The sequence below is a fragment of the Paroedura picta genome, chromosome 6, assembly GCF_049243985.1.
Source record: "Paroedura picta isolate Pp20150507F chromosome 6, Ppicta_v3.0, whole genome shotgun sequence".
Taxonomy (NCBI): domain Eukaryota; kingdom Metazoa; phylum Chordata; class Lepidosauria; order Squamata; family Gekkonidae; genus Paroedura; species Paroedura picta.
In genome coordinates, this window is record NC_135374.1 from 65,660,460 (window position 1) to 65,673,652 (window position 13,193).

Here is a 13,193-nt window from a genome sequence, read left to right on the forward strand (position 1 = left end):
AGACCTATAGGCAGATAGAAACAGATGTGAGATATATCCCTTGAGCATGAGAAATAAGAGAAGCCTTGCAATATCAGTCCAATAGTCTATCTAGTCCAGTATCCTGCCCCAAACAGTCACCAAACAGCTCCTCTGGATAGCCAGCAACAGGGCATAGAGGCTGAGGTCGTCCCCCAATGTTGCCTCCAGGCTCTGTGATTCTGAGGGCCATTCCACACTAGGACCAATGTTGCCAATTGCTTTCACAAAGCGGAAACGCTATTTTAAATAGCGGAATCTCAGCATTCCACATACCTTCATTTGTAGTGGAATCCAGTAGCGTTTCATTCGTTCCCCACAGGTTTCTGGTCACAGGAATCGCTAGAAAGGGAGTGATATTTTTCTGTGCTTGTTCCCGTCCCTGGCCGTCAATCAAACGGAACAGCCAATGGGCAGTTGTTATCATGCTTCCAAAAAGCCCCTTTCCCTTTAAGCACAGTTTTTTTAAAAAAAAACCACACACAGTTGCAACGAATATGTGTTGATTTGTTGCAATGGAGAGACCCATCTAGATGGCATGTGAGCTGGCGATTCATCGTTACCACCCTCCCCGAGTGGAAAAAAAAATCCCCCCCCCCGCACAGGCACAATTTTTGGCCAAAATTAAAGGGAACTGGCGAACAGGGGGCTGTGTTGTGCTTGGGGACTTAAAGCACTTCTGTGGAGGGACTGTAGCCAGAGAAGCCTCGCTGGGTGAATGAAGCCTCGCTGGTTCGTTGCTTTCCCCGCTCCAAGGGGGAAAAAATGGCGATCGCTTCGCCAGAAGTTTGGAGGAGAGAGCCAGCGGGAGGGACTTTGTTGCAACCGCTACATTGAGAACGCACAGGTCTTTTTTACAAGTGTTGCAGGTTGTTGGCAAGAGTGTAGCAAATCCACTTTTCCCGATTCCCCGAAAATCGCTATAACAAAGCGATTTTGGTGCTAGTGTTGCAGGAGTGTTGCAGATTGCTCATGACAGCATGTGTAACGCAGTTTTAGTGGCAAAAACAAAATGTAAGACTAGTGCTATATTAAAGTCGTGCGGAATGGTCCTGAGATTTGGGGGGGGTCCCTCAAATACCAAGGCAAGTGCTGGTTTAGGGACCCTATTTGGGTGGAAAGGCAGCACAGAAACACCAACCAATAGCTGTTTCATGCCTAGGCTTCTTCTCTTTCCCTCCAGCACCTCTCCAGAATCACAAAATACTCCCAAAATTCCAGAGGTGTTTGGAGTAATTTTGGGTGTTCCAAGCTGACCTGAAACAGCTACCTTCATGTATAATTTGAGCTTTGGCATGTTAAAGATGCACACCCTTATTTGCTTTTCCAGAACCTAAATCAGGTTAAAGGTTGGTTCTTCACCTATGGTAGGCTTCCTTGACTTTCTTACCATTGAGAAACCCATGAAATATTCTTCAGGTTTTCAGAAACCCCAGAAATGGTACAATCATGCAGAATATGGTTGGGAAGCATAGCTTGTACTTGCCCACCCAAGGCCCCTCTCCTTTTCACCCCCTCCAGACCCATCACTGGCCTTTTTCTGAGGGAGGAAATACAGGTTCACATGACCATATATGGTCATATATGGTCATGTCGCTTGATAATGTTTAACACATTTTAAAATATATAAAAAATAATTAACTCCCACACATTTGAGAAACCCTTCCAGGTTGGTCAAGAAACCCCAGGGTTACAGGAAAACCTGATTGAGAAATCCAGACCTATGGGGTTGCCCATTGTGGAGGTTCATTGAGTTTCCCTTTTGTTCTGTGAAAGGGTTGGACATTTGAATTAGCCATGGGGAATGGGAGGAGCAACCATTGGGGAACTAAACTGAAGACATAGGTCCTTCAGAGTGCCTTTTGTTTAGAGTTGAGTCTTTTGCATAGGCTGACTTGTCCATTTTGGCAGTGTTTGCTTTGTGCACATAGTGAACTGACTGTGCAAGCAAGCCTGTTCAGGAAGATTAAGGGCTGATTATGATCACCTAGAAAGTACTTATAGAGTGCAGTTTTGGTATTGCAGTCCAGGTTATTTCTTCTTTCTTTGCAATAAATCTGAGTTTTCTCAGCTATAAATCTCAATGTTTCTCAGCTGACAAACACTGGAGATGCTGGAGCAATGCTAAATAATTAGACTGACTTTTCCCTTGAAAAGGTCCCATAAATTTGACCTGGATATTTCAAGAACCTTTGCCTCAGCAAAGAGCATCTGTAGCTGGTGTCCAGTTTTACATGCAGTCACTACAACTGACAAAATAATTAAGATAATATGAAGATGACAAGGACAGCAGATTAGACCAGGAGCTTTTGCTTTATGCAGAAAAGCAATCTTGAACCCCAGAATGTAAGAGAATAAGAGGAAAAATTATGACAATTGTAAGGGAGATTGGATGCTCATTGCCAACAGGAAGAGCTGAGACAACAATATTTACTAAATGCATTGGAGTTACAGAATAAAATATAAGGAGTATGACATGAATATGAAAATCCACAGATAGACACTGTGACAGGACTTCCAGACCTTTTCAGGCCATAGCAGGTATAAGGCTCCTTTGCTTGCATCTCTGGTTGGAAGCACTAAACAGTCCAACTGTACAAGACACTTATTTGGCAGGACATCCCATGGAAGGCAGCAGGACTGTTTTGACACACAAATCTGAGAGACTAGGTCATGTGTTTTATTGCTTAAGTACAACAATAGTAGGTTAGGCTTTTCTGGACAGATTATGAAAACAAAGGCTTAAATTAAAAGATGGAGAAGGATGCCACCAGGTCCAGATAAAGCAAATTAGTCTGGCCTTAATCAAGAACATTATTAATCCAACTCTCACAATAAACAAAAGCTTCTCACAAGTAACCTCAGCTGAAGGATGAAAATGGAAGGAAATATCTGGCTTCATCAAATTACTAGGGATGTCAGCTCTGGGTTGGGAAATACCTGAAAAATTTGTGTGCGGGGGGAAGCCTGGGGAAGGTAGGGTTTGGGAAGGGGAGGGACCTCAGCAGGGTACAATGCCATGGACTCCATCCTCCAAAGCAGCCAATTTCACCAGAGGACGGATCTTAGTCATCTGGCTATCAACTGGGAGATCTCCAGATGGCACCCAGAAGTTGGCAGCATTACAAGTAACTTATCTGAGGCTTCATTAATATCAAATATTATGGAACAAAATGCCATTCTGTTATCAACACATAAGAATTCCATAATCTGAACAAAAAGGAAAGGAATGGAACAAAATGAGCTCTGCAGAGAGATATTCTTTTTTTTCTTTTTTTAAAGGCATTATGTCAGTGTTCTGCTGCAGCTTCTAAGAGCTACATCTTTTGAGAGAAAAACTGTAGTTCTCTATTGCATTTTATCTCTATAGGTAATGAAATGAGGCAGGCAAGCAGTACCAGAGACTTTGCTCACAGTGGAGTTTCAAAATGCAGCTCACCGGAGTCACAAGCCCCAGAAAATGAGCAGCCCTTGAAGCTCACAGGCTTCAGTGTTCATCCCCTAGTGGGTTTTCCCTTCATCACAAGCTTGACTGGGCTCATTATGATAGCAATGAACAAAAAGCCTCAAAGACGAACATGCAAACTCGTACTGCTTAAGCTCTCCGGAAATTCAAACTTTTCCATGCATGGGAGCCAACACGACTGCTGAGCTGTAAGGAAACACTCAGCCACTGATCCCTGCATTATGATCTCATAGAAACTCTGATTGGAAAAGGTTGAGTGACTATGACCTCAAAAACAGAGCTGCAGCTGACACAAATGAAGAGCACTTTAAGCTCCTGTAGCGCTTGTAGATACCCAAGTGTAAACATGATGTATGCAGCATTAATATTCCTCACTCAACTCAGAAACAAAGAGGAATGGGACCATGAATTTTCCGTAGGTTGTCCTTGGTGGTTGGAGGCCACTGCCAACAATTCCCCCCCCCCATATTGTCCTGCGCTCTGCAGAGATGCCCCCTGCCATGGCCACTGCCCATCCACCCTCTGCCAATTGTCCTCCCCACCCACTCTAGTCGCAGCTGCTTTCCATTCAGGCTTAAGAGATAAAGCAGCGGGGGGGGGGGGGTGGATCCTTTGTCCTTTTAGACACTAACTGCCCCAGAGTGAACCCAAAATCTGACCCAGAAAAATGCAAGTGCACTGCGGAAGCAAACTCATAGCAGAGAGAATGGCCAACAACATCAGCAGAAGCAACTGGGCAACTCCTACTGCTGCCTCATAACTCATCCTGCACACTTGTGGTAATGCACTTGGGCTTTTGCAGCTGGCTGGGTTTTCCTGTATGAAACAGGAAAATCTTTTTCTAAAGTGCATTTGTTGAATACTCTCTGGTGTGCTGATTCTATGACTGTCAAAAAATAAAGCTCATGTCCACAGAATGTACTCTTTATACATTCCCGTGGTATATCAGTTCTTCCTGTGAACCTGTCTGCTATCTCCTCTTGAATAGGTTTGCAAGAACAGGTACAAGAAGTGCCACTGTGATTCTAAAGAGAAGGGGAAAATAATAAAAAGGCTTGGTTTGAGGAACCTGCAGCCTTTCATCAAAGCCTTGTCCTCTTCCCACAGGGTCCCTCAGTCTTCAGGATCTACAGAAAGAAAAGCCTTTGTGACATCAACCAATAGTAGATCATCTTCTCCTACTACCAATTTGATTTGCATACATATATCCATCTCATACAGGGAAATTTCTTTGATTTGCAATAATTCATTTTCTATTCTTGCCATGGGACAATAAATACTATAAAGTCATCATTCTTCTAGTGGTTTTTGATAATGTAGGCAATAATATTCTGTAACTTTGTGTGTCCATTCTTCTTTTAGGTAGCCATATATGTATTCCCAGTTGCAATGTATGGATGTGAAAGTTGGACCATAAGGAAGGCCGAGCATCAAAGAATTGTGGCTTTTGAACTCTGGTGCCGGAGAAGACTCTTGCGAGTCCCTTGGACTGCAAGGCGAACAAACCGGTCAGTCCTAGAGGAGATCAGCCCTGCCTGCTCCTTAGAAGGCCAGATCCTGGAGATGAAACTCAAATACTTTGGCCACCTCATGAGAAGGAAGGACTCTCTGGAGAAGAGCCTAATGCTGGGAGCGATCGAGGGCAAAAGAAGAAGGGGATGACAGAGAATGAGGTGGCTGGATGGAGTCACTGAAGCAGTAGGTGCAAACTTAAATGGACTCCGGGGAATGGTAGAGGACAGGAAGGCCTGGAGGATCATTGTCCATGGGGTCGCGATGGGTCGGACACAAATTCGCACCTAACAACATATGTATTCTACCATTCTTTCAAGCCATTTAGGGAGCCAAACATAAAGCAATTCCATTTTATTCTCACAACAACCCTGTGGGCTGGAAGATAATGAGCCCCCAACTCACCCAGTGGGTTTCATGAATGAGTATTTATTTGAACTGGGTCTTCCTGATCAAAGTCCAGCAGTCTTACCAACTACACCACACCAGCTCTCTACAAATTTCTATGAGCTAATTACACTCTGCTATTAGCTAAGTCCACTGTGGTGTAGTAGTTAAAGAGTGGTAAACTCTAAACTGGAGAATCAGGTTTGATTCCCCGCTCCTCCTCATGCAGCCAGGTGGGTGGCCATGGGTTAGTCACAGTTTTCTTAGAGCTGTTCTTGCAAAGCAGTTCTCTGTTTGCCTATTATTATTATTGCGGTCATAGATCATGATATATCAAATACAGATAAAAACAGTAAAAAGCCATCTGAATAAACTAAAATCACATAAAGTAATATGAAACTTAAGCATAAAACATTATAATGTGCCCTAGCCACTTTTACTGTCAGCTATCTTATTTCGGGCTCAGCACAGAATTTGGCCACTTGACTTGAAAACGGCAGGGTTTCTCTATTTAATAGTTTATCTAAGCAAGTCTCCTCTGAGAAAGCTCACCCAATTCACCCAGGAGTGGGAGAATAAACTTAGCCCTTGGCTCTTTATAGTACAGATCGCAAATGGGTATAATCCTTCAGAGTAAAGAATTATTTATACTTGCCCTCAAGATCGACTGCAGGGAGGGCTTCACATCTAGCCAACATTAAAGCCTTTCTATTGGGATGAAGCTCAATGAACAATAGGTAAGGGGCCAGTGACATAATATGCCCTCTTTCCACTGGGTCTCTAAAACAGGGGGACTTACTTAGGTCTTGCTGTCTTTCTATGTCAACCACTCTTTGTTTGACCATGCTTTTGTCTTGTTCATAATTTAACTTCAGGAAGTCGCTGGGTGAGAAACCTATTTTCTTTAGTCCACTTCTCTTCGAGCTCTCTCAACTTCACCTACCTCAGAGGGTGCCTGTTGTGAGGAGAGGAAAGGAAGGCAATTTTAATCCACTTTGGGATTGTTTCAGGTAGCAAAAAGTGGGGTATAAAAAAAACTCTTCTTCTTCTTTACTCTTCCTAATTAGATAGACTCTGAGGTTCATTTGGTTATTTTGGTGTGACTGTTTTTTATCCCTTAAGGCATCGTAAGGGTTCTACAAGCGTCCATCTTATTTTCCCTGTCATCTAACATCAATGTAAGGACTCTCAAAATTATTTCCCCAAGTGCTGGAGTGCAGTGATGACACTCCGATCTATTTTTCCTTCAAGATTTCATACAAGAGCAGCTGCTTCTACCAGTGCTTGGCAGACCACAGAGGTCACCGATGCTCAGAAGCTAGTGCAGGCACAGTTCAGATATCCTTTAGTAGCTCTCCCACATCTCACATGGATTTGGCTAAATCTTTTTTAAGACTGTATTAATGTGTGTACTTTGAATGTTCTAATTTCTGTTATGTATTGAATTTTACTCTTGCTAGAAATGGCCAGATCCTACGTAGCAAATTACAGTGCTTTCCTGAGCAGAGTTAAACCTTTCTCAGGTAAATTCCCCTCAGGTTAATGATCTAACCCCAGCATTATTTGCATACCATAATTGCACAAGTATATGAACATTATTGTTTGCACAAGCATTGTCTCTCTGTGAAAGATGCTGCTTCCATTCAATTTCTTACACACCAGGGCAGTCTGCACTTACTTTGTTTATTCCATTGTCAATCCTGTTGAATCCAGGGTGTAAACTGCACAGAGCTTTTATTCCAACCCCAGATCGATTCAGTCCCTGCCCTCTACACAGAATGCGATTTCCGTTTGGATTTTGGGCGATTTAAATTTTCCTTCGGCAGCAAGAAGGATTGATCCGGAGTGACCCTACCTTTATTGTGGGATATCTCAGACTGCTGCTAATCCTGAATATATTCAGAAAATCGCGTTGTTTTGAATCTGGGCTCTTCTCCGTGGTAGAGAACCCGTGATTGGCTACAGGTGCTCATGTGACAAGCTTGCCTCAAAGGAGAAGCCCCTAAGTTCTCTCAACTTCTGTCAGCCTTGGATTTTTTTTTGTGCCTTCTTCGCCCCCCCCCCTGCCTTCAAGAAAAAAAGGATTTTCCTCCCTCCTCTGACTTCTTGGATCCTCTCCCCCCTTCAAGAAAACAGAGAAAGAGTCTCCATTTGCCTCCCCCTCCCCTCTTCTGAGCCTCCCTAACCATGTAGAGAAGACTTTCCTGTTTCAATGGGGAGGGGGGGAAGAGGAAGACCCGAGTTCAAAGCGATCTGAATTCAACAGGATTGACAATGAAATAAAAAAATAAGTGCAGACTCTGCCCTGATCGCTTTGAACTTGGGTCTTCCTCTCCCCCCCCCCATTGAAACAGGAAAGTGTTCTGCATGTGGTTAGGGTAGTTCAGAAGGGGGGGAGCCAAGCCTCTTTCTTTCTTTTCTTGAAGGGGGGAGGGAGAGGAGCCAAGCAGGGAGCCTCTTTCTTTTCTTGGAGTGGGAGGGGGGGGGGAGAGGATCGAAAAAGTCAGAGAAGGGAGAAAAACTCCAGGACCGACAGAAGTTGAGAGAAATTAGGGGCTTCTCCTTTAAGGCAAGTTTGTCACATGATCAGGTGTGGCCTATCAGAGGTTCTCTACCACAGAGCTTGCTTTCCCAGTCCGGATTTGAAAAATATTGAAGGTTAAAAGCACTCTAAGATATCACACAATAAAGGTAGGGTCACTCCAGTTCAATCCTTCTTGCTGCAGAAAGAAAATTTAAATTGCCCAAAGTCCAAATGGAAATCGCATTCTGTGTAGATGGCAGGTACTGAATCGACCTGGGATTGGAATAAAAGCTCCATGCAGTTTACACCCTAGGAAAACCAAAGGCACCACTAGGATCTTGCAGAACACTGACAGAGAAAATATGCCTATGCAAGAGTAAAAACACTGTGGTAAAAGCACAAGTGGAAATAGTGCTATATGATACAAGGCAAAATGCTGGACTTAAAACTGGTATGAACTTGTTAATAAAATAGTGTGAATAAAATACACAAATAAAGGGAAATGATGCAGGCAGCCAATGTTAAGGACTTGTAAGTCTCATTAGTTTTAATTGGCATATCTTCTATCAACAGAATTTCACAGCAAACTATGAATTAAACATAAGCTAGAGGCCAAGCCCGTTTCATTCAGATGCTAGATTAGGAGGGTGGAGTGGAAGAACCCCAAATACAGCCTCCCTCTCCCCCCAGGACCTGGAAAGACTGCAGGCAGCTGTTAGGGAACCCACCGGCCGGGGCAGCTCTCACGCAGCAGGGATCTGCAGCCTCCAAGCCTCAGAGAGAAGGAAAAGGAGGAGGGGGTGGTCAGGGGTGGGGGACAGAAGGCGATTGGCTGGTTGCTAGACAGACAGGCAAGCTGGTTGGAGGGGGAGGCACTCAGGGGCGGGACAGATGCCCTGAGTGGGTATTAAGTATGCACTTAAGCTATGAGACACGCTCCCCTTCCAAGATCTTACCAGAAATATATAGTGGAACAGACGTCTGTAAGAAAAACCTGAATAACTGTTTTTTAAAAAAGAAAAGAAACACTTTTTAAAGTTAAAAGCTTTTCCTCATTTGCTTTAGTCTACTTCCATTGTTTTCCCAGTTGCTTTCCTCCCCGTGTGGTACTTTTTACTATCACAAAAATACATCTCAAAGTCCACAGGGAGACAAAGAGGCCCAGGGAGGGAAGGCCTCTCCCTATCACCCTCCCCAGCTGTTTTTCTCCAATGTTAATCCAGATACATGTACCATTAGTTTCTTGTGGAGGAAGGAAGCATCTTGGAAGCTAATTCAAGGGGGGCCATTAAGCACTCCTCTTTTAATTATTTCAGAATAACCCCCTTCTGAATTTGCTGTTTTTTTTTAAGCTGTGGAACATCTTGTATAACATGCTGTTTGTCTCTTGAAAGTGCTTAACTTTGGCTGGACTATGTCCAGTGTTTTCAAGGATATTTACATAACAGAGGCAATTCTCAGGAGTTCACATATCTTTCAAAAGCCACATGAAAACCAGCTCTTAAAACAGATGCCTTGCAAGAAAGAAAAAGACAGCAAATCTAAGTGAACTGGGATTCCTCATTCAGAAGTGAAACACTCTGACATGGTACGTACACAATTTATTTATAAAGAGGTATTTTCTCCCTTTGTGTTTGGTCCAAAACCACATAGCATTCAAAGGAGATTGGGTGGGTGGGTAGAAGAAATCATTAATGGATGTTAGTGAAATTCTCATTTTATGGGGAGTAATTTCACATTTGGATGGCCACATTATGTTTGGAGCTGGCATCAGACAATTAGAAATTTACCTCACACTGAGAAAAACAGATAAAATCAAACCCATGCAACTAGTTCTAGGAGTTTTGTTACCAGTTATCTTGTGGATATACACAGCATAGTTATATGACAGAGTTGACATTTCACCATGTGTTACTGAAATATAAGCAGACTATTGTAGGAGTCCATAAAGCTTTTGAGACTGTGGGCACTTTTGGAGTGATGGGCACAGCAACAAAGTAGCTGCCTCAGAAGACAAAGCCATTTTAAACAATCTGCTCAGTCAATCAACTCTCTAATGGACAGTCAGAAGTGGTTTCTATAAACGTCTGGCAAGCTCCAGGAAAGGTGTCAGGGGCCCCACCCTGCCCGCAGGTGATCTGTTGGATCTGCTGGGGAACTGCTATCATATCTGCACCAAAACTCTACATTTTATTATAAGTGTGCATGTACACATGCATACACACACCCACACACATCAAGGGTCAGAAGAACAGTTGGATCAAACCAAAAGAAAATCAACGAATATACACTTTGCATTCATAGTGCCCCTTCTAGCTGATTTATTTGTTTATTTGTTTATTTATTTATTATATTTATATACCGCCCTCCCCAAAGGCTTTGAGGTAAGAAGAAAGGTAGAGCATAAATATTAAAATAAAGGTGCTAGTTTAACCATGTGCAAAAAAGTTTTTTTTAAGATTGTTAATTGATCATCAGTCACTCTAATGATTTTGCAGTGAACAATGGAAGAACAAATAAGTTAATTTTTTTATGGAGTAACTGGAAGAATGCTGCTCACAAACATAAACACTTGTACCTTTGGGCTTAATGAGATTCAATAGATGGGTGATCAGATCTTTCAGCATCTTTAATTTCATTTAAAAGAGCCATGAGGGATGCTGTGGTGCTTCATTATGGGGATTATCCTCCCTACTCACTATTCCTTAGACAGGAAGTTGCTATTAGACCCAAGTGGCTATGAAACCCAGTGTAGATATAGAGATTATTTACCTGTTTTATTAATTCTTGCCAAGAGTATTAACTGCTGAGGGACAGAGAGGGTGAAAATGCACAGAGGGGAGATGTTTAACATCTACCATGGCACCAGTCCTAATCCTAATTCTATTTCTAAATAAATGATTAGATATGATCACAGATTCTCAAATGGCATCTGTTTACGCCTTTCTAAAAGACATGATCTTGAGTCCCCTTCCCAAGGGCCTGACTCAGTGGGATGCATTTTATAGCAATTTCTGCCTCCCTATAAACTGTTTTGGATACTATGGTTACAGTTGTAGTAGTAGTTGTAGTTGTACAGTTGTAGTAGTTGCTGTAGTAGTAGTTTATGCAAATATTTAGGGATTACTTATCAAATAAAGGAGAATTTAAAGGAAGGTTGGAATTGCACTGCCCCACTCCCATGCGTACACGGGAAACGGCAGGGCATTGTGCCCCACCGCAACATCGTACATAAAGGGTCTATATGTAACATTTGAGGAAATCTGTTTCAGTGTATCTGAATTAGGGTGCATCTATACATACTTAGATTTTATGTGATTTTAAAAATCTTTTCCATATAGTATTTCAGTGCTCCTTATAATGATCAGTATTATTTCCCTCATGTTTTCATGGCAGCAGAATGAGATTAGAAGACAGTGACTTTCTATTAAATGATATCTAATGACTTCATAGTTGATGCAAAGAACAAACATGATCCTCCTCCTAACACAGATTCTCTCTGGTGCTCTCCTACATTATGTGGAAGGAAATCAATGACTTTGTATTAGTATAGATTCAGGTGGGTAGCTGTCTTGGTCGGCAAGCACACTATGAGGTTCCAGCAGCTATTCCCAATAAGCAGACTTTGGTGAAAAAAAATCACTTTATTTAGGAAAAAGTGAAGAAGGTATCTCCATTTTCTTGCTAAAACTAAGGCACCACTAACTAAATGTCTTTATGTCAGCACATCCTCCCTACTCTCCCCAATTCCAGCTTTGAGCAGGAAGACTTCAGTTGACACCCCCCCTTCTCATGGTGAAATGAAACTCAGTGCCAGACAAGGCAACCTGAGCTCCAAGGACAGGGAGATAACCTGTGGGCAAACACCTGGCTGATTTACAGCCGGACACTCCTGGTGGGATGGCAAGGGCAGCAGATAGCAGTTTCACACATCACATCACCGGAACCCTGTTTGTCCTCCACCACCACAACACATGGCAAAAGCTTGAAAATACAAGGTTTTGACACTCCAGATACATTGCAATGGAACTTCCTCATCTGTTACATATCACAGAGGGGGGTGAAAGGGAGGGGAGTTAGTTGCTAGGAAGGGCTAGTTAGATGCATATTTTAGATGCATCGGGTGTTTATTGGGTGTTTATAGCTGAGATTGGATTAAGGCAATTGGTAAGATCTGTTAATAGCAGTAAATTAGCATACAGATGCAAGATTTAACAAACACATGTGAGAACCAAGTTTAGGTCCACTGGCCCTTCTAAGACCAATGAAGTTTAATTCTGGGGTCCTTTCCATACCCGTTAAATGTTACCTTATGTAGTCATTATATTCTGGCCCCTCCTACATCCTCCATTATAAAGCGCTAGTTGGTGAATCGCATAGCATGGATTCACCAAACTATTTAATGCTAGCTACCGGAAAGCAACCAGCAGAGGGAAGGAATGGAGGCTCAAACATGCTAAAGGGGCCTCCCTCTCCCTTGTTCACGGGAATGGGAATTTCTTTTTTAAAACGACTAATTTACTGGAGCAACCAATAGATGGACAAGTGTGCAGGTGATGCCATAAATAAAAGAACTTTTTAAAAGTTATAACACAAAGCCTGCCTCTTGAACCCCCCCCCTCCAAAAAAAAAATCAGGAACGATATTTTTTAAATGTCTCAAAAGACTGGTGATCTCATAAAGGGTGGTGTTCAAAAAGCACTATGCATATGTGATTCTATGCATAGGTGTTTCAACTGAGAAGTATGCATTTTTTTAAAAAATTAGTGGGCATCCAGGACCTTTAAAATAAGGAGAAAGGGGATTGTTTGCCTGCATTGATTGACAGGCAGAAACGCAAAGCATATAAGGTGTGTTGGTCTCTTCATTTCCAGCAGCAGTTATGGAGTTTGAGATGTACAAAAGGGCGCAGACAAATGCAGGACAGCAGGAAAGGTGATGGGGGGCTCAGAAGTGCAAAAAAAAAAAAAGGCCATTCAGCTGGCATAAGGCTTTTTAAAGTGTTGTGTGGAAATGCCCTGGCTATAAGCAAGAACTGAGACTTAGTATGTGTAGATGCACCCACCTTCAAATATATTGAAAAAGATTTCCTCAAATGTTACATATAGGTAGGCAGGGTTAGATGTCAGGAACAGCTAATAACATGTGGATCACATGTTTCCCTCATCATGGTCTTCACACTTATATACCACCTTTCCTCCCAGAATTTCAGTGCAGTGCAACCCCCCTCTATTTTTAAATTCACAATAACCTTGTGATATAAGATGATCTAATGAGTGGGCCAGT

General features: G+C 42.5%; 1 protein-coding gene and 1 long non-coding RNA gene across 10 annotated transcripts in view; one reads left to right on the forward strand and one right to left on the reverse strand.

Annotated features, from left to right (window-relative positions):
* LOC143840009 (uncharacterized) overlaps positions 1 to 13,193 on the reverse strand; it is a 71,155-nt gene that overhangs the window by 44,998 nt on the left and 12,964 nt on the right. The gene's annotated exons all lie outside the window — the stretch shown is intronic.
* LOC143840007 (uncharacterized) overlaps positions 9,009 to 13,193 on the forward strand; it is a 68,275-nt gene continuing 64,090 nt past the window's right edge. For 2 of the 9 annotated variants that reach the window (XR_013231974.1, XR_013231975.1), the window contains exon 1: positions 9,081 to 9,495. The gene's annotated coding sequence lies outside the window, so the exon portion shown is untranslated. Of the gene's footprint in view, positions 9,496 to 13,193 lie in introns of all 9 variants that reach the window. The other 7 variants (XR_013231976.1, XR_013231977.1, XM_077342872.1 and 4 more) reach the window with 6 other exon arrangements.